General features: G+C 43.0%; 1 protein-coding gene across 13 annotated transcripts in view; it reads right to left on the bottom strand.

The window, feature by feature from the left end:
• The window catches only part of Pcbp3 (poly(rC) binding protein 3), a 227,378-nt gene that overhangs the window by 166,405 nt on the left and 38,728 nt on the right, over positions 1 to 22,245 (bottom strand). For 12 of the 13 annotated variants that reach the window (XM_046439061.1, XM_058577223.1, XM_046439060.1 and 9 more), the window contains exon 2: positions 4,797 to 4,904. The exons of the other annotated variant lie outside the window; for it this stretch is intronic. The gene's annotated coding sequence lies outside the window, so the exon portion shown is untranslated. The remainder of the gene's footprint in view (positions 1 to 4,796; positions 4,905 to 22,245) is intronic. 13 annotated transcript variants of the gene reach the window in all.

Raw genomic sequence — 22,245 nt, 5'->3', positions numbered from 1 at the left:
GGGGGCAAGCCCCTGCCAAATATGTGAAGCAAAAACTGCCACTTTTTAAAATCACATGATGAAACAGACCTTTTGAAGGGGAAGGCATTGTACCTAACATGAAATGCTTGCAATTCACAAGAACCTCTGATCAGAAATCATCTGCTCAGGATTCACGTGCTTTGCATGGGTAGGCACTCAGCAGAGCTACTGCTGATGGGTCCTGGGCCCACAGGAACCCATAGCCCAGGCTCCTGCATTGGCACGGGTTTGCAGACAGATACTCCCCAGCATTGTACATGAAACCACACATCCACAACAGAACATGTTCATCAGAGATCAATAGACAAGTGATAAGAGTGATAAGTCTCCTGCTATGCCTCCGATCATGCTGGATGCCTTGAGCTCTTATGTGTAATTTTCCTACTTTTAGGTACACAGAGTTTCATAGAATACTGCAGCGTATAACCAGAGCATGCACCTAGTGTAGACATGCTCCTTACTTCTGGAGGAATGGTTCTGACAGACACAGCCTCTGCATTCCACCAGCCTGAAACAGAGCCAGCAGCACTGCTCCAGCTATGGGAGGAGGGCTCCTTCTAGATCCACTGAGGCCTCCATCCCAAAGCTGGTTTTCCCTGGCTCTTACCTCCTTCACCATACCACCCCCTACACCCATACATCTGATGCCCCCTGTCATTCTCAGTCTCACAATGACACTATTATGTTGGTGGTTTTAAGTTGGGCACACCTGGTAATGTGACTCCTAGAAATCTGCTCATAGGTCCCATTTTTGCTAAATGTGTTGCAAGGGCTTAGACTTTGACAGATCTCACTGGAGGAAGAAGAGCAAATACTACTATTTTTATCCAAATACTAAGCAGACCACAGCAAGGATCTGACTTTAGGGTAGCTTGGTTGAATTTCTCCAGGTCTAGGGGACAAAGTATCTCATCAGCTTGCCCCCTGTAGGAAAGTAGACAGAGTCCTACAGTGCCAACAAGAAGCAGAAGGTAGGGAAACAAGGGGAAAGAGGCCTCCATGGGGTAAGGACAAGCAAGGATGACCCATCCCAATTCCCTCCACAGAATCACCAGGTAATCATCATTTCTAAGTAATGAGCCCTCTTGGAGACAGTCTCAAAGAAGGACTCAGTCAGGGCTGAGCTCTTACTCCACCTCAAAAAGCAGCATCCTGAGGCCACTGCTTGGCTGTGATGCAAGTGACAAGGCTGGAGGACGCAGACCATGCATACCCAACCTTTCCAGGGTCTGGTCACCCACATATTCTTTCCTCCATGCAGACACTGGGGACACTGAGTTCCTCTGCACGTGGGTTCAGTGTCTTCTCACCTACCTGCTCGCTTCCACCCACATATTTCAGGTGAGTGCGAGCACAGACACATGTTTCGGTCTTTCTAAATTATATTTATGGGCTTTATTCATGATCAACTTGCAGTAATATATAAAAGGGTTTTTACTCTAATTTCAGTACATGGACCTACTAAGTTTAAATTTAAACTGCATTATTGATACTGTCCTAGTTCTCTGAGTGGGTCAACTCTCATCACCAGGACCAGAAAAAGGAAGTACTGAAGTTGCCTAAATACATCTGCTGGACTTTCCAGATGGTAATCGATCAGTGACAAAGAATCTGTCCTGCACAGCTCAGCCTCAGAACCTCCCAGGATGGCAGGTTCCCTGCAGAGGTAGCCCCGGCCCTACTATCCAACACAATGGCCAGCTGCAGAACACACACCTGCCCTCTGTGTGGAAAGCATGAAAAGTATAGAAAAGTGCAAGAAACATGTCTAAAAGCACCTCCAAGCATTTTACACAAACAGCAGTATTTTCTCCTAAGCACATCTACCTATTTTTAAAACAAATGACATCAATTATATGTTCTTTCAGAACAAAGTAGTATATCTATATCTGTAACATCTGGAGAAATTTATCATGAGTTTTTTTAGCCTTTTAACATTGTGTATTGACATCCAAAGAAATCTATGAAAATCAAACATCTAGTATTCAAGATTACCTGGATTACTTTTATGCTTAGAAAATGCTTCCGCAGCTCAAAGATCAGATTAATATTTACATCGAGTAATAATAGCATATATTCATTTTCCTATGAATATGTAAGTGGTATGTATTCATTGAGGAAAATTTAGAAAATTCAGAAATTTGTGCAACAGAGATCAGCAGCAATTCCAGCTCTCAGAGACAAATGCTAAGGCTGAACTTCCCAAAGCCCTTAAATGCACATGTAATGTGCCACAAACCAGGCACACACACACTCACCTGCATTTCATGCCATACTATTTTCACATATACTGCCAGCTTTTTCATGTCATGAATCTTTTCTACGACACAAGTTGATGCCTAATGTTCTATTGTGCTGTAGAGTCCTCTATTGTTGGGCATTTGGACTGTTTCCAATTGTGAATTATTTAAGTAATGCTATAATAAACATTTTCCATGTGTAAATATAACACTTATCTGACTTTCTTCTGAATGCAAATTCATTAGAATTTTCAGCCAAAGTCGATAAATATTTTTGAAATTTTTGATACACATGGACGAACAGTCCTCCAAATGCCTCTGACAGTCAACCTCTCAGACACATGAGATGGCACCCTTGGTCTCTGATTTGTGACCACAATCCTACACTGTAAACCTTTAAAGACCCAAGCCAGTAAGACAGTCTATGATGACACACATGCACTGTCCTCATCTGTGAACAGAGGCTCAGCACCCTTCCATGTTGGTTAGTGAAATGCCTGCTCAGCACCTGACAGTGATATAACTGGGTGGAATCAGTGAGAGACAAGAGGTGTGCAGAAAGAAAGAGGCATCATTAATTTCTAGTCAAAATTTCAACAAATTTAGGTACACTGAAGAGAAAAAATTCTGGCATTTTTATATTAGAATAATTTTTAGATGGACCAAAGTATAATAGAATAAAATTGGACCAGGGTAGAACTCACTGTGATCTCAGTGTATAAAGATTTGTCTCTAGTTCTCTCACCAAAGTTAGACTCCACGAATACTCATGGACACTCTGGAGCCAAGAGTTTAGACTCTCATCCTTCTCTTTGCAGGGGTGGGGTGATTTGCCAAATAACTGCTTCCATAACTTGAGGGAGGAAAAAAAAATCACAGGGCCTGAAACATGGTGTCTGACCATAAAACAAAACATCTGGAGGCAGCCCAGATGGGTCTCCAGCCACACTGCAGCCATCTCTGCACTCAAAAGAATAAATGATCATTCTAGTTCCAAGTCTAAAACAGGAGCTCAAGCTGAACTCAAAGTCCAAATCATCTCAGAATGTGCAACCAAGTCTCCGATCTCATCAACTCACTGGTCTGACATGTGCAGCCTGCTTCCTATTGGTCTGAGATGCTACTGCTAACCTGTTTCAGTTACCTACAGAGGCAAGGCAAGAGAGGCATCGGTATAACCACTGCAACCCTACAAAGGGAACCAAAGAGGTGATGGGGAACTAAAACTGTTGTGCAGATATCTTTCAGAGGTCTAGATGCAGTAATAAATTCTGTGAACACTGCATTTTTGCACGTTTTTACTGCGTATGTGTTTAATAAGTCACTAATAAGAATAAGTCGCTAACACTACTAAAACTGGTTTTTAAAAACTGATTAGTGGGGCTGGGGATGTGGCTCAAGCGGTAGCGTGCTTGCCTGGCATGCACGGGGTGCTGTGTTTGATCCTCAGCACCACATAAAAATTTAAAAAAAATAAAGATGTTGTGTCTACCGAAAACTAAAAAATAAATATTAAAAAAAACTGATTAGTATGTGTATTTAACATATTGATCCCAGAATAAAGTACAAACAGAAGCAATGTTCTTCCTATACAAACACTTGCTGTTTCCCACTGCTGGCTGCCTTTTCATGTCCATCTGGAGATGCCAGGTCCATAGTTACATGGTTGTTGCACAATGCACTTTCTCTTGCCAACCTCGGGACGCAGTGTGTGGTGACTCTGCCTGTGGAGGTTCTGGGGTCTGGTGATCGCTCAGCTCCAGATGTATTATCGAGACTGTAGTTACACTAAAAACGTTTCCCTCTTCTGCTTCTAGAGTGACCTCTCTCTACCCATGCCCCTGCCCATTCCTCATTGTCAGCTCTCCCAGCGATGGCCTGGCTTGCACCCTCCCCTCGGTAGTCCCCATTTGCCCATGCCCATGTGGAGCCGACCCTCTCCACAGCCTTAGTCACACAGCTACGTGCTAGGGCACCACAGGCTTGCCTATCTGGTCATGGCTGAGACACAAAGGCACATACTCACTCCCTGCATTCCACCTGTGTGTTTGACACAAGACAGAACTTCCAGGAGCCAGGCTCCAGACTACTTGCCTCTCATTAGCCCCACATTGTTCTCCCTTCCTCAGCTTTCTAGAATGTTTTGACATCACAATCAGCAGCCCTGCACTACTGTTCTTTTCTAAAATTTGATAGCTACTTTTATACAAATTATTTCCTTGTGACATTTAAAAGCAGTTAATCAATCTCCATAAAATATCCTGTAGCAACCACATTCAGTTAAAAAAAATTATGTATAAAACATAGTAGGTAACCGACATCATTGGGAATGGCAGGGTAATGACCACCAACAGCTCTCCCCTCCATAAAATCAAAGAGAACACTGGGAAAAAATGGTCATAATTAACTTTTAAGAACTCTGAAAATTAATCAAGAGGTTGCAGCAATCCAAGGGTCATCTGTTCAAGGAAAAAAAGACAAACAAACAAACTGAATCTTGGCAAAAGTGGCAAGCTTTGTGGCACTGTCACTTACCCTGCGCCCATCCCCTTCCCCAGTTCCAGGAGAGCTCTGCAGTCAGGAGCAGCAGCCACAGCAGGGAAGGCGAGCAGGGCCTTCCTCCACAGCTCCAGCTCCGAGCACCTGCATTTGAAAGAGAAGGAGGATCAGTAAGCCAAGTTCCTACCTTAAGGAACAAGAGAAAACAGAGAGAACCAATCCCATATCAAGCAGATTAAAGGAAATAGCAAATGCTCAAGCAAAAATAAACAGTAGAAAAACAAGACCAAAAGCTGGCTCCTTGAAAAGAGCAACACTGAGAAACCTTTTCCCAGACTAAAAAAAGAGAAAGAGAAGACTCAACTAGGAATGAAAGCAGATGTAACTTTCAAATTTACAGAGGAAGTATTACAAGGAGACACTATGGGCAATTTACATCAACAAATTAGATAAACTAGATGAAGTGAACACATTCCTAGAAATACGTACAGATTATAAACACTGACTCAAGAAAAAATAGAAAGCTGAATAAACCCCAAGAGATTGAATGAGTAATCAAAAAACTTTCCATAAGAAACCAGGTCCAGGATCAGGTCGCTTCACTGGTGAATTATGCCAAATGCTTAAAGAAGAATTGACATCAATCCCTCACTAACTGTCCCAAAATGCAAAGGAGGAAAGGATAAATCCCACCTCACTTCATGAGGCCCATGGTTCCCAGACATCAAAACCAGAAGAGATCTCAGAGGACAATTACAGACGAATATCTCTCGTGAACAGATGCACAACTTCACAACAAAATACCAAATCCATAAATACATGATAAAAAAGAATCACACACCATCACCAAATACAATTTACCAAAAAAAAAAAAAGTTGGTTTAACTTTCAAAAGTCAATCAATGTGATATGTCATATTAAAGGAATAAAAGATAAAAATGCTTTTTTCCATTTTGTTGACTTCCGTTCTTAACCTTCTTCTACTTTTTGCTAAGTTCTCAGACACTTAAATGATGGATCAACTACAAGGCTTTTATTTATATTGTTAGAGTTGTTCAATTTTAGATATTTCCATTGGAACTTCCTCCTTAAATAGAATGCTTTTCAGTGTTTTAAAATGTCTTATATAAAAGTCTTCTTTCTCAGTAGCTTTTATTATTGAGTTCTGACTTAACTACTTTGATCAAAGAACATGGTCTGAGAGAATGTGCAACTTGCTTTGTGACCAAATACACAGACAGATTTGGGGACCGTTTTTTGTGCCTCAAGAGAATATGTGCACTATAGTTGGCCACATTTTTATATGGTGAAGACATAAAGCTCGATGTATTTACCACTAAAATCATGAATACTTTTATTTTTGTGTGTGCACTTGACTTATTGATTACTAAAAAAGGAACATCAAAATACCTCACTTGATTGCAATGAGTTAAGTTTTTTGATTACTAATTCAATTGTAAGTCAGCCATTTTTCTTCTACATTCTAAACTTTAGTTATTACACATAGATAAATTCTCTATGTACTCTGAGGTTTGGCTATTAGCTAGTCGTATACCACCTATGGTGTCTTGGTCAAGGACAGACCACACATAATCAGGAAGCCCCATCAAACTGTATTGCAGCTGCGCTGAGCATGGTGGCATACCCCTGTAGTCACAGCTGCTCAGGAGACTGAGGCACAGAAGGCTTGAGCCTGAGAGTTGGAGACCAGCCTGAGAAACACAGCAAGACAAACAACAACAGATGATAATTGAGCTAAACCGTCCCTGGTTGGCAGTGTGACAGCCGTGGCGATGCCACAGCATAATGCCATGCTCACATGGTGGTGCTGGTCTAAACAAACCTGCTGCTGCCCACTGCATCCCAGTACAGAGCTCACCACTATCTAAAGCACACAGTTCACTCTGGCAATGACAATGCCTGTTTATTGTTTACCACGCTACACTTCAGTCACTGTCTTAGAGCGCATTCTTTCTGCTTGGAAAAAGCACAGCTTGCTGTGCGGCCACCTCAGCCAGCTCCCGGATTCCAGAAGGCCCTGTTATCACAGAGGATGATGGCTCCACACATGCCACTGCCCTGAAGACCTTCCAGCAGGACAAGAAGTGGAGGTAGAAGACTGTGACACTGATGATTGTGACCCTGCACAGGCCTACACTAACATGACTGCTTCTCTTAGTTTTTAACAAATACTTAAAATTTTTTCTTAAAATTTAATTTAGAAATAGAAAAACATTTACAGAATAAGAATATAAAATACTTTTTGCAATAAACACAATATGCTTCTGTTTAAAGTGTTATTCCAAAAGTATTAAAAAGTTTTAAAAATTAAAGTTTATAAAGTAAAAAAGTCACAACGGAAAAAAAAAAAAGCTTAATATCAAATGGAAAAAAAAATCTTTTGCTGTAAAGTTAGTGTGGCCTAAATGGACAGTTTTACAAAGGCTACAGGCGTCTACAGCAAGGTCCCACCACACACCAACTCACCCACAGCCACTTCCAGTCCTGCCAGCTCCACTCATGGTGAGTGCCCTTTAGATCTGGATCTCCTCATGAGACTTCCACAGAAGCAGGCAAGAACAGGATTCACAGGACAGGGGTCTACCTATGACACAAGGGTAGCTTAAGCCTATGCACACAGAGAACCTGTGTGGAGTGGACTGGCCACATGTCACATGGCTATACATCTTCCCTGTCACCCTCAGCAGCATGGTGGGAATTAGGCAGACTCTCATCCCAGGGACCTGTGTGAATGGCCCAAAAGGAGAGGGCTCAGAGTCCTTCTGCCTGAGGTACACTTCCAACTCGGGGCCATGCAGGTGAAGCCCTCTAAAAGGCTGCCAGCAGGGTCAGAGATGGAGATGTAGGCACATCTTCAGGGTGCACTCATGGTGTGTATAAAGAAAGAAGGGACAGGCGTGCCAATGGCCTTAGTGCCAGGTAGGGTAGGGCCTTCCCTCTGCCCTCAGAAGGTGATCACTGGTGCAAGAGCCAACACTGCCACCTCCTGGGGAGAGCAGGAGAACTGAGTAGAGGACAAGCCTGTTTGGGCAAGCCATGTGGGCAGACTGGGCATGGAATCTGCAGACACGCAGGCCTGGCAGAGGGGAAGCAAGAGCAAGGTCAGAGACTCAGCCCACTCTGTCCAAACCAAAAGGAGAAGTGATCATCAAGTTGGAGGACAGAGACCTGGAAGGTGAGGCCATGGGGCTGGTTGGTAGGGTGTTTCTCAGAATGATCAAAGGAGGCCAAGGGCAGATTCTGAGCTATGGTGGCATGCCAAAATCTAAAACTATATTCCTAGTGGAAGTAATTTCCTAAAGTCTTGATAATACACTCATCCCAAAATTCCCATGTGGTCCTAGCAGCTGAGGACCTGCATGGTTCACTGCAAGGGCAGCAAGAGCCTACTATAAATTATACAAAAGAAGCAGCCTCCAAAGAAATGTGTAATCATAATGGGTAGAAGAATGTAGACCTCAAAAACAGCTCAAGCTAACAAGATGCTGACCACAAACCAACATTTCCATTGTCAGTGGGAGATATGTGGATAAGTCGTACAGTAACAAAAAAGACAGAAGAGGGTCAGTTTTCAAAAATAGCTCAAATAAAAACCTGGCAGGGCTGGGATTGTGGCTCAGTGGTAGAGCGCTTGCCTAGCATGTGTGAGGCACTGATTTCAATTCTTAGCACTGCATATAAATAAACAAAATAAAGTCCATTGACAACTAAACATATATATATATATATATATATATATATATATATATATAAAAACCTGGCAAAGTTAGTGAAGTATAGACTAGAGCAAGGAAACACAACCTCATACCTGTTAGAACTGCTAAATCCAAAAAACTGAATCTAACAAGTGCTGGCAAGGATGCAGGAACACTCCTTCATCACACATAGGGATGCAGAACAGCAAGGCACTTGGCAAGGCAGCTTGCTGGTTCTCTGTCATCTAACTGTGCTCTCACCAGACCACCTTCAGCTGCACTCCCTGGTCTCACCCACACAGGTTGAAAACTTACATTCACACAAAGGCCTGCACACAAATGATTATAGCAGCTTTATTCAGACTGCCAAAAGCTACTGCCAAAAGCTAGAAGCAACCAAAATATTTTTCAATAGGTGAATAGATAGGCAAGCTGGCACATTCATAGGACTGAGTACCATCAGTGATGAAAAGAAATGAGCTGTCAAGCTATGAAGACACAAAATAATTGTAAGTGTATGTCACTAAGTAAAAGAAGCCAGTGTAGAGAACCTATTCCAACCTATTGGTCATTCTGGAAAAGGTAAAATAATAGTGATGGTAACAGATCTGTGATCATCAGGCTCAGGGCAGGGTGAATGAGTAGAGCATGGGGGATTTTCTGGTGGTAAAAGTACTCTATATTGGTAATACTGTGGTTCCAGCTATAAGACATAAAGCAGTTATCAAAATCCATAGAATTTTACAGCATAAAATATAAACCTTAATGTACACAATTTTTACAAAAATCATTTAGGAGAATGGAAGAATCCCAAGACAGTATGTGGAATGTGATGACACAGCCTAACTGCACTAAAGACATATGAAATGTCTCACTCAACGGTGGGAAATAGGGAGCTCTGGAGTGGAGTGGCAAGGCAGCAGAAAGCCCACACAAGCACCACACTTCAGTTGGTGAAGCTGTCTCCAGGGAGAATGACTTGACAATCCCAACTCCACTGTGTGTGTCCACCAGAACCCAACCATCAAAGAATTAAGGAAAAGGATGGTGGATGATGGGAACCAACTGTCTTGTTTGGGGAGTGGGGGTTACACACAAGAACAGAGAGGCTAGAGTGATCCATGTGGCAATGAACTAGAAATGTCAGTATGAAATGATATTTAGCTTAACCTAGACACAGATGTCTACAGGTACGTATTTAGATACGTACATTGTACAGGTTAGTACATTCAAGTAGCCCTTTGCTTTGTCAGTTAGAAGGACCTAAAGCAACAAAACCCAGTAGCTACATATATATTCTGCAACCAAACAGATTGTTTCTTGTACTATCTGCTGATCAAAGGAACCAGGAATCCTTGGAGAAACAGCTAATCCTAGGATGGGGACAGGAAATTCATAAAGTAAGCCTAGACCACCATACAGTGCCTAGTAAAGAAGTGCTTAGCAAAGCAGCACACACACAATGATGGAAGCCAGGCAAAGAGACACTGGAGCCAACTGGAAGAGCTCCCAGAGGGTCAAAGCTGGAAGAAGTTGAGAAAAAAAAGTAGCATAGAACTATATAAACCAAGGTATAAAATAAATATGCATGAGTTCATATTGATACATAAATAGATGGGAGAATAGAGACAAATCTCCAATGATGATCCAAATTGTTCCCAGAGATATTCCACCCTCATTGAGGTAAAGCACAACCCTTTGTTCCTTAAGTGTGCACTGCACACAGTGACTTCCTCCAAGGGAGTTCTGGAGTGGAATGGAGTGCAGTGGAGTGGAGTGGAGTGGAGTCTGCAGGGGGGGGAAGAGCAGAAAGAAACAGACCCTGTGAGAAACCCCCGAGCCCCTCCCCCAGGTGTCCAGTTCAGCAGTGAGAAACCAGGTGGACACCATGCCCTTGGTGGATGAGCTCAACTCTGCGGTCTTCCTTCAAAGTTCATAAACCCAGTCCAACCACAAGAAAACACTGGACGCCGGCAGCTCCCAGGGGAGCCGCAGTCTACAAAATGCCTGACCAGCCTTCCTCAAAACCTTCCACGTCATCGAAAACAAGGGAAGTGTGGGAAAGTGGCACCGCCTCTAAGAAGAGCCTACCTAGACATTATGGTCACCTGCAATGAGGTTGCTGGTAGGATCCTGGAACAGAAAAGGACACCGGGGAACACTGAGGAGTGTAAAGGATAGACATTAGCTACAGCAGTGTCTTAGCACTGGCCCTTAACCATGACAAATGTAGCTTACTAATGTAAGATGTTAAATGGTATGGGGCATACAGCAATTGTCTAAGCAATCTTCAGAATCTTAAATCTTTAATCTAAAACAGTTCTAAAATGAAACATTTATTTTTTTTAAAAAGCATTAAAGAAAAAGACTTAGGTTACCATTAGTCTGTTCCTGGTGGGAAAAGAGCTGTCTCACAGTACTGTCAAATTCTGAAAAATCATCACGACCTTCTGATATTGATATTATTGAAGTCAGGGAAAATGCATATTTAGGAGAACATAGAAGGTCCAAGCCACAGGCAGTACTCAGGACTGTGCCAGCATCCTGCTACCTATAGTATATTTAGGATGAAGTGTTTCCCTCCTGACACATTTATGGGATTTTGGGTCATAACAGATTAAAAACAAAGTGTTAGCTTTGCCACAAAAATATTCATTAACTCTGACTTTGAATATTCATCTTGGGACACTAAATATTCTAGAAAGCAGGCTATCACTTCTAGTTACAAGAAATTTTTGTTGCACTTGCTAGTCATGACCTAATAGCAGCCCCTCTGGCTGAGAGCCTGCTGTAAGTGGCAATTCCCATACACTGCTGCTTTCCTCACACCAATCCCACCAGATAGGGACTACTGATTTCTCTTTAGAGATTTAGAAACCGCAATCCCAAAGGGCTAAATCGTTTGTCCAAAAGTTTCATAGGTAGCAAGCAAAGGGGCCAACCTTAGAAATCATGTCTCCCTAGCTGGAGCTGGGGTTGGCTTTTCCTCCAGGTCCCTTTGCCTCTGCACACACAGCCAGGCATGTGCACACACCGACTGCAATGAGGGCCCACCCAGCCATGTGCAGAGCTCTCTGGACAATGGATGTTTTTGTGACTAGTGCAGAGGCTCCCAGGGGGAACACAGACTTCTACAGGAGAAAAACCAGGAGGCATCTTGAGTCTGTGCCTTGAACCTGAGCCAGGTCCTAAAAGCTTCACGGAGCCCCATGAGTCACGCCCATCAATATGCATTAGCTCTTGGACAGTAATTCCCGAAGTGCTTCAGAACCCTGAAGGGATCAACTCTGCACCAAACTCCCCTCCCTGAGCTACAGTTGTAGCTTTTCTTGCTCTATTTAAATGAGACATTGACTTTATTCTTCCACCTTTGTTAGACTTACTTATGTAGAGAGCTATTTTACAAGTGGTCCTTTCACTTTGTTTCCTGAACAGTGGGAAGATCCAAAATGGTCAGTTTCCAGACGTTTTATGGTTCCCAAACCTCAGTCGGCAAAACAGCGATGTTGTCCTCCCTGGCTTCTTGATCAACACAGGATCTCAAACATGTCTTTGGAGTACTGAATCTTAGAACTGGCCAGGATTTTTAGAGTCATTTAACTCTACTGCAGACTCCCTCTGTTGCCCCTCCTACACAGCCTCCCCCACAAGACCCCACCTCTGCAGATACCTTCAGGCAGCCAGAGAGAGCACCACCCATGCCCTTGGTGAGGCGCGCCACTGTGATGCACCCCCAGCACACACAGCACCCTGGTCCTGAACATGCTCCATTACACAGCCCAGCAAATGCTAGCCTCCACCAGGCTGTAGGCACAAGCCCCAGGAGGGAGCTGATGAGCAGGTAGTGGGCTCTCTCGGCGCTCTCTAAGCTGGACTCAGCTCCCTCAATTCCCTCACTTAGCTGCTAATAACACAACCTGTACTTGGCAGGTACCGTCTATAGTCACTCTGAATGCGCCTCAGTGGAGGATCATGTGCACTGGCCCAAAGCTTCTCAGCATGTGGACAGAGGAGATCATGGGAAATGAAGACTCTCACCCCTAACACTTATTGGATCAAAATCTGGATTTTAAAAATCCAGGAGAATTGTGAGCATATTAGAGTTTGAGAAGCTCTGGTCTAGACACATGAAAACAAACAAGCATGCAATTCCAAGGCTTCTATCAGGGAGTATTTCAGGTGGGAGGCTCTCATTTTAGCAGCATGCATGACATTCAGCTGACATGGAGTAAGAGCAGGTGGGGCCTCAGGGCCCAGGACAAAAGCTGAAGAAAAGAACAAAACAAGCATGCCAAGGGCTTCGCAGTCATGAGACTCCTGTCATCTCTTACTTACATCCCTCTAGGCACTGTCTTAAACTGTTTGATCAAAGTTGCAGAGGTAAAGATGGATTTTTTTTTTTTTTTTTGGTAAACAAAACAGTAGTTCTCAGATGTACAACCCCTTGGAACTGGGACATACAGAACTGAAGAAACAGGAATCCATCCAAAAGATGCAGTAGCTCACCTCCACGGAGGGACACATGGACGCTCCACATCAACACTGCCCTCAGCCTGGCTGGAGCTTGGCCTGCCTGCTAAGTGGCCTCCCCATGCCATTCGGTATTCCTGCTAACTGGACCAGCACTTGCCGACAAGACAGAACCTCGCTCACCAGACTGCATGTCAGGATATGGGCTAGGGAGCAGAAAGAGGGAAAGAGAGAAACAGAGGGATACATAGAGAGGGGGTGAGGAAAGAAGAGGGGAGGGAAAGAGGAAACGGAAAGCTGCACCACAGCGCAGTGGGCATGCCAGAGACACTGTGACCCAGCCTGCCTGGGTTATGGCAGAGAGCCAGCAAACTGCTCCTAGTGGCTCAAGCCTTGGCCAGAAGGGTCAAGCTCTGGGACTACCCAAGGAGCTCTGAAAAAAGAGGTGGAGATGGGGCCCCAGAGATTCAGACTTTTCTTCTAGGGGGACCTGGGCACCACTGTTGTGTAGAAGGTGCTGGGTGTCTTGACATAACACTAATGTGCAGTCTGAGAAGAGAAGCACTGGTCCACGAGAAAAGACTTACTCAAAGGCATGGCACCGGCCACTCCCACAGCACCACATGGGCATGGGCACCTGAACATGGAGTCTGTCGGGCAGCAAGGGTCCTCTCCAGGTCAATCTGCCCTGCAGCCAAGCCAACATTTTTTTTTTTTTGCCTCCCAGGCTTATGGCAAGGGAAAGGGAGGGGCAATAAAGCAAGGCACACAGGCTAGTTTTGTACAGCCTGTGAATTAAAAATGGCTTTTATGATTTACAAAGTTCACAGGGAAAACAACATCAAGAGAACACATGGCCCACCATAAAAACATCTACAAATCCCTGGCTCCTGGCAGCCATACGTACATAGACGTGCTAAGCTGGGACTCACCTTGGTGAGCACTTCACCTGACAACTCCCAGCCCAAAGGGCCTGAAATGCTCTGAAAGGTGAAGCCAGGTGGAAGCAGGATCAGTCACCCTAAGAATATCGAGAAAAAATGCACCCACTCAGTGCCAAGCCCCGTGTGGAGCATCTAGAGGCACCTATGTCCATGTCCACAAGGGATGGTCTAGTCCAGTGAGGCTCATGAAGGGCATCTGTGAAGCCACACAGTTGGTGAAGGACCAGACTATGCCCCACCCGGGTTGACACTAACCCACAATGCCTAAGTGTCCAATCTGGGTCCTGCTGTGTCCTCACATAGAGGCCCCTGCCTGTAAGGTGGAAACTTGAGTTTAAAGTGTTCCAAGACAGGTAGGAGCAGCAGCACCCATTGCCTGGCCCCAGCAGCTATCTCCACGGCCTGCCACAGAGCCTGCCTGGTCACAGGAAATAACATGTGGGACAAGCCACACTCCGAGGAAGCAGCCTGGGACTCACAGCCATGCCCCAGGCCCAAGAAGGAGGGACCAGTAGTGGCCTCACTGCTAGATTGACAGAGCACCTGGCAGCCAGCAAAGTGACCCTCACAACAAACTCAGATCAACAGTCTCAAGCCAGAAAAAGAGACTGCATCCTGAAGACCAGGGAGGTTAGCTACAGAGACCAAGCTCCAAGAGCTGAAGGGAAGTGGGCCCTGGGCTATCTTCAGAATCCGTGCCATGATGTGCGAGCAGCCAGCAGTGCTGCGTCCTACACCTGCACCATATCACACCACTCTGCAGGTCGTCTGGCTCACAAAATTGATTTAAGAGAGATTATTCAATTCCATTTTACATTTTCCTGTTTTGGAACTCTGCCAGCAGCAACTGCTGTTCCTCCAGAGGTCAGGAAGCTATGGACAAGGCAATCTCTTGCCGTTGTAAATGGAACTCTATATTCCCTTTATGAATTTCCTGTCAATCTTCAAATTACTTCAAATACGATTGCCCTTCACTTAGACAGTGTTTTATGTCTCCATGTCTGCCTCCTTCCCATATCCCATTACCTCCTTGGCGGCACATGACACTCCCCAGGAGCCCCTCGGGGCGCCTGTGTCAGAGGGAGGGCAGTGGTCGGGCATAGGAGGGGCCCAGGCAGCCTCTCGTCTGCAGCCAACTCACTGACCACAGCAAACATAAGCTGGTGTGTCTTGCATTTTAAAAATTCCCACTAGGTCCCATTTTCCCCACCAACTGCCACCACATTTCCTATGCTTTTTTGTAACTATCACTGCTGTCATCAGCTGCCCTGGCTCCAGTCTGGCTCTGCTGTACCTTGGACCAAGCCTGCCCTTCTCCTAGCCACCAGCAACTGCACACTGCCCATGGCTGCTGCCACTGTCCCCTGGAGCCGCCTCCACCATCGAACACAACCTCACCACCACCTACTCAGCTGCAGCCAGTGCTCCGGCTTTCCTCCAGCTGCTCAGTTGTCCCTCCCAGTCTTCCCTTTGATCTCTTAACATCAGAGGGCTCACCTTCAGTCCTGGATCCTCAAATCTCTCTGTATTCCCCATCCATCCATCTAAATGCCATTCAGTCCCAAATTACCCCATGTCCAGTATTCTCTCCCAAAACTGACCAACAGTGCCACAGCCTCCAAAGTAATCAGCAACTGTACCCTCAGCCTCCCCATCTTCCAGTCTAGCCCCAAGGGCTTCCCTATGTAGGAAAACATCCAGGCTGCCTTTCCAGGTTATTGGGCCAAAAGTCACTCTGGACAGAGCTCTGCTTCAAGCCACACCTTGAGCCCACCCTCCTCACACCTCTACTGCTGCTCTCCTGGAGAGTGACTGCCGAACAGGCTCCTTCTCCTGCCCCTGTTCCCTGGAACAACAGAGCCATCCTGTAAGAGCCTAAATCCATTCATGGCACTGCTCTTCTCACGCCCACATGGCTCTCTATTTCCTGCAGAGGAAAAGTCAGATTCTTCCACTGGCCTTCAAGGTCCTGTAGGACTGCTCTCCATTCCCAGCCATCCCCCTCCCAACTCCAGCCACTCCATTCTCTCCTTCCTGTGAGGAGCATTGCTCCTGCCATCCCTTCCCCAAGTATCCACCTGCCCAGGTCGCTCACTTGCACCAGGCCTTTCCTCAGTTGGCACCTTCTCAAGGAGAGCAGCCCTGTGCACCCCTGTGAGAAGGTGAGCCACCCTCCTCCCCAGCTTTGCACTGCTTCTGTGACAACATGTAGAAAGGGACTTCTTCATCACATTCCTTGGTCTATAATGTTCACTGGGGGCAGGATTTCTGTTCTGTTCACTGAGATCATCCAAGCACCTAGAACAGCCCTGGCACTGGGGAACTAGTGTTCCATAAATTTGAATTCAAGAACTGAGCCCCATGGAAACCAAAGTAAAAAGGTAATTGAAACAGTTAATTTGTGGCTGTGTGTTGGTGTTTAAGGGGTTAACAAAACCAGCAGGGACAGGTGGCAGGAGAGCACATTCCCGACACTACACTAAAAGGGACACACAGTTTTGCAAAGAGGGATGGCATGATAGTGACTTACATTTTATAACCAAACTTTTGATTCTGAAATAATTGTAGATTGACCTGCAGTTGCAGATACAACACAGAGATACTTGTGTACCCTTAACCACAATGCTTACTTCTTGCATCATTATTGTGAAACGTCCTAGCCAAGATGGTAACACTGGCACAGTTGAGAAAGAGAACATTTCCATCACAAGGATCCCCTTTTCTCTTATAGAGCCATGACCACCACATCCCTCCCAATACCCTGCCCTCAGCCTGGCAACCACTGATATGCTCTCCACATCTGTAACCTTCCATTTCAACAATGGGATAGGCATGAGATAATACAGCATGCAGTCCTATGGGATTGGCTTCTTCACTCAGCTCATGTACCTGGAGAGTCACCCAGGTACTCTACCCTGAGTTCAGTCCTCACTGCAGAGTGTACTCAGTGCGTTGTCCCATTTATCCAGAGAAGAACATCTGGATTGTTCCCAGTCTCTGGCTATTTCGATGAATCTACTGCAAACATTTTATAGGTTTTTATGAACCTGGTTTTCATCTCTCTGGGATCAATGTGCAGAAGTTGATGTTGCTGGGCTGTGTGACAGTCGCTCAATGCTTCATGAGCACCTGCTAAGCTGTTTCCCAAAGAGGCTACAGCATATCTCCTACCCAGCAGTGCATAAGACGATCAGTTCCTCCACGTCCTCACAATTGCTTACTATTATCACCATTTTAGGTCTCATTCTAATAGTGTGTGGTGATGGCTCATCATGATTTTAACTTGCATTTTCTGACTAGCTAATAATATTGAACATCTTTTCACATGCTACCTGCCATCTGTATATTCTCTTGGGTAAAATGTCTCTTCATGTCTTTTATGCAGCTTCTCACTCTGCTGTTGATTTTTGAGAGTTCTTCATATATTGCAATACCAGTCTTTTCTAAGGTATATGATTTTCAAATATTTCTCCTAGTTTGTGGCTTCTCTTTTCATCCTTTTAACAGAGCTCTTTGCACAGAAACAGGTTTTAATTTTAATAAAGTCCAATTTATCAATTTTCCTTTTATGGATGATGTTTCATATCAGGTACAGCCCTCAAGCACAAAGATTTCTTCCATTTCTGCCCTAAGTTATATAATTTTGCATTTTAGATCCGGGTCTGCCATCAACTTTGAGTTAATTTTTGTATGTGGTGTGAGACTCAGATGGCGGCTCATGTTTTCTGCCTGTGGGGAACTGCATTAGCACCATTTGTTAGAAAGGTCATCCCATCCCCCTGACCTTTTCTCTTTTTTTCAGCTGTACATGGACACAATCCCTTTCTCTTATTTATTTTGTTTATTTATATGGTGCTAAGGACTGAACCCAGTGCCCCACATACGCAAGACAAGCACTCTACCACTGAGCCACAATCCCAGCCCCAACTTGCTTTTGCAATCCTCAAAAACCATTCCAGAGCCTAATTTCTCAAAAAGTATTTGAGTACATTTCTGTAGTTCTCTACTGAAATTCCTATTCTGTTCCAATGACCTCTGTGTCCAGTCTTCAGAGAGTATCACATGATCTTGACTACATGGCTATGAAACAGGTCTTGTAGTTGGGTAGACTAATTCCTCCCACTTTAATCTTCCTTTTCAAAATTGCTTCATCTATTCCAGTTACTTTGCTTTTTCTTATTTATTTTAGAAGTAGCCTGTCCATATTAACAAGAGTTACTATTAAATTGTAATAGAAATTGCACTACCTCTATAATAATTTGGGGAGAACTGACATTTTTACCAAGTTGGATTTTCCAGTCCATGGACATGGTATGTGTCTCCATTTATTTTTTGATTTATTTTTATTTCTTTCATCATCTTTCTGTAGTTTTCAGTATAAAAGTCCTACACATGTTTTATTATATTTATAACTAAGAGTGTGCTTATTTTTCAGGTGTTCTATTATATTTTAAATTTTGTGGGTTCATGTGTTTATTGATAGTACACAAGAGTACACTGATTTCTATGTGTCTATCTTTTATTGTGCAATCTTGTTGAACTCACTGATTCTAGGAGGGTTCTGTAGATTCCTTAGAATTTTCCACATAGATAATTTAATTATCTGCAAATAAGAACAATTTTATTTCAACCTTTCTGATCCATAAATCTTTTAACATTTTTTTCCCCTTATTATACAGGCTACAATTTCCAGCACTATGTGGAATGTGAGTGAACAATCTTGTCTTGTCCCTGATCTTAGGGGGAAATCAGCCTTTCATTATTAAATGTTAGTTGTAGTTTTTATCAAGTTGGGTAACTTTTTTATTATAATAACAAAATAAACAATATGGGTAATCTGTACAGTAGAAAATTATTTTTCACAGTCTGGAGGTTGGAAGTCCACTATCAAGGCACCAACATTCAGGAACTGGTAAAAGCCTTCTTATCACATCCCCACCTGACAGAAGGGGCGAACACTGTCCTCATATGGCAGAAGACCCAAGAGTAAAAGATCCTACGCTAGCTAATTCAACCATTTTAAAAGGTACTAATCCATTCAGAGGACAGAGCCTTGATGACCCAATCATTTCCTAAAGGCCCTACCTCTTGAAACCATGATGGGGATTTTCAACCATGAGCTTGGGAGACATTCAGACAATGGACAGCATCCCCTATTGCTTACTTCCTGAGGGCTTTCATCATGGATAGGTCTCCACTGCATCAGTGATCCGATCTCTTGATTTTTCTTCTTCAGTCTATTAATATGGAGTGTTACTTTAATTGATTTTCAAATACTGAACCAGCTTGCAATTCTGGAATACACCCATTTGATCATGGTGCATGATTCTTTGTGTGTGTGTGTGTGTGTGTGTCTGTCTCTCTCTCTCTCTCTCTCTCTCTCTCTCTCTATATATATATATATATATATATATATATATATATATAAAATTTGTATATATTGTATATATTGCTGATTGCTAATGCTTTGCCAAAGATTTTTGCATCTATCTTCCTGGAGGATATGGGTCTGTATTTTAATTTTTTAAATTTTTTGTAATGTCTTCTTCTGGCTTTACTATCAGGGTATTATTAACTTCATAAAATTAATTAAGAAGTTTTCACTCCTCCTTTGTTCTCTGGAAAACAAAATTACAAAACACGATGGAGAGGTCCAAAGAAAAAATCAGTAAAATGAAAGGCAGAACAACAGAAATTATCCAAAGAAAAAATCAGTAAAATGAAAGGCAGAACAACAGAAATTATCCAATCTGAACAACAAAAATAAAATGACTGAAGACAAATGAACAATGGCTCAGACTGGGGACTACAGAAAAAGAGCTACTCACCCTGTCATTACAGCTCCAGAAGAGGAGGGAAAAAAGCAGAGCAAAAAAAAAAAAAAAATACTTAAAGAAATAATAGTTAAAATTTCCATGCTGTTTTTCTAGAGTAGAACAGTTATCATGTAAAAGTTTTCTGACAGGGCTAGAAAGACCCTTTCCTGGTTTCCTGGCTGAAGAAAGAATATGCTTTTTCATTTCATTTTTTTTTTCCTGTGCTGATTGGTATTTATGGGTGGCCAGCTTCTTATGCCAAATCTGAAATATATAAAAGGGAAAAAATCCAAAGAATTCTCTACCATGGCATCCATGGGTCCCAAGGTTCCTAGCTGGACTACCTTCTTCTTCCCATCTCTCAGAATCTATGCTCATTTTAAACAGAACATTCAGGTTCTTCAGTTGTACTTAATAGGAATAATAGGAAAAAGTGTATCTACTCCAGCTTCCTGGAAGTGAAAATCAACCTAATTTTTAGGAAGACCATTCTTACTACTGTGGGACTCATCTCCTGTAACTGGTAAAACCTAAAGCAAGGAGATATGGTCAGAGGCTTCATAGCTATCCAAGTGAGAGAGGATGGCAGCCAGGACCAGGTGATGGCAGCAGTGGCAGTAAGAAGTAGCCAGGTCCTGAGTGTACTGAATGCAATGTTCAAGCAGAATTTGATGCTTATTAGACATGGGATGTAAGAGAAAGAAAAAGGCAAAAAATTATCCCTAGGGTTTTAGACTGACAAGTGGAAGAATGGAACTGCATCAGCAGATCTAGAGAAAACTGAGAAAGAAGTGGCCAGAGGGAAAGAATGGTGACTGCCTCGTAATGAGATTACGCAGACAGGTACGAGCCTAGACGGAAGGAGGATTTGGTCCAGTCTGCAAGGATATATTTGAGATACATCAGCACATGGGTGTATTTAAAGCCAGGAAACCAGGTGAAATCATAGGGGAATGACACAGAAAGAAAAGAATACCAAGAATCTAGCCCTGGGCTTCCTAGTGAGGACTGGGTATGGATAGGAATCAGGAGGGTAAAATCAAAACAGTAGCAATCAAAGGGCTACAAGAAAAGCCAGACTGGAGATACATCCTGGGAGCCCCATAAAGACAGTGTGTTAAGGAGGAGAAGGCAGTGCTCTGGATCCAGACACTGCTGATGACAGGTGAAGTAAGACAAGGACTGGGTGTTGACCACTGGGTCAGCAAAGTTAATCCTCACCAACTATATAATATATACCCCTCCAACTCTCACCATCTGAGTTTTTTTTTTAATTTAAAGATCACAAACCATATCCTAACATTAAAATCAAAGGCCAAATGATATACATTCTTTACATATGTACATATATATATATATGTTGTAGATGGACCCAATATCTTTATTAGTTTATTTTTATGTGGTGCTGAGGATTGAACCCAGTGCCTCCCACAAGTGAGCAACAGGGATTAGTCGAGCACACAGGACAGAAAATATAAGTGTGGTCTTCAAGGAGAACTTCTATTCTGTGGGGAACAAAATATGGGAACTGCTGCTCAATAGTTCAATGCCAGTTTTACAGGAGGAAAAGCACCCTGAATATGCTGAGGAGGGTATTGTGTCCAACTATGACAAAAAAAAAAAAAGATGGACCAATAGTATGTTATCTATAGTAAAACCCACACTAAATACAAAAAGATTAAAAGTAAAAGGACAGAAGAAATATGTCATTCAAACACTAAACAGAGAGAAAGGACACTAGATAATGATAAAAATGTGAACTTGTCAAGAAGACATAACAATCCTACATGTGTAGGTACACAACAATAGATTTTATTTTTTTTTTAATTCTTTATTTTTTATTCTAATTTGTTATATATGACAGCAGAATGCATTACAATTTATATTACACATATATAGAACAATTTTTCATATCTCTGGTTGTATACAAAAGTATATTCACACCACTCGACTCTTCATACATGTACTTAGGGTAATGATATCCATCTCATTCCACCATCTTTTTTACCCCCATATCCCCTCCCTTCCCTCCCACCCCTTTACCCTATCTAGAGTTCATCTAATCCTCCCATGATCCCCCTCCCAACCCCACTATGAATCACCTTCCTTATATCAGGGAAAACATTCAGCATTTAGTTCTTAGGGATTAGCTAACTTCACTTAGCATTATATTTCTCCAACTCCATCCATTTACCTGCAAATGCCATGATTTTATTCTCTTTTTATTGCTGAAATACATGCCACAGTGTTTGCCTAACAGGAGCAAGGCCCTGGATTCAATCCCCAACACTGCAAAACAATAAAAACACATAATAAAACCCGAGAGAATTAATAGTAGAAATAAGAAAATATTTTTCTCTATGCACTAGATAAAGCAGGTAGACATGAAATCAGTAAGAGAATAAAGACTTGAACACCATCAACCAATTTGTCCTAATTGAAAACTTAGAACATGCCAGTCAACAACTAAAAATATAAACTAAATTCAAAAAAATATATGAAAAAGTATAAAATAATACAAAATGCTTTCTCACTACCA

Source organism: Marmota monax, unplaced genomic scaffold (assembly GCF_021218885.2).
Source record: "Marmota monax isolate L192 unplaced genomic scaffold, Marmota_monax_Labrador192_F-V1.1 WCK01_AAM20220418_F8-fsc00125, whole genome shotgun sequence".
Lineage (NCBI taxonomy): Eukaryota > Metazoa > Chordata > Mammalia > Rodentia > Sciuridae > Marmota > Marmota monax.
The sequence above is the reverse complement of the archived record's forward strand: the minus strand, read 5'-3'. Positions and strand labels throughout refer to the sequence as shown.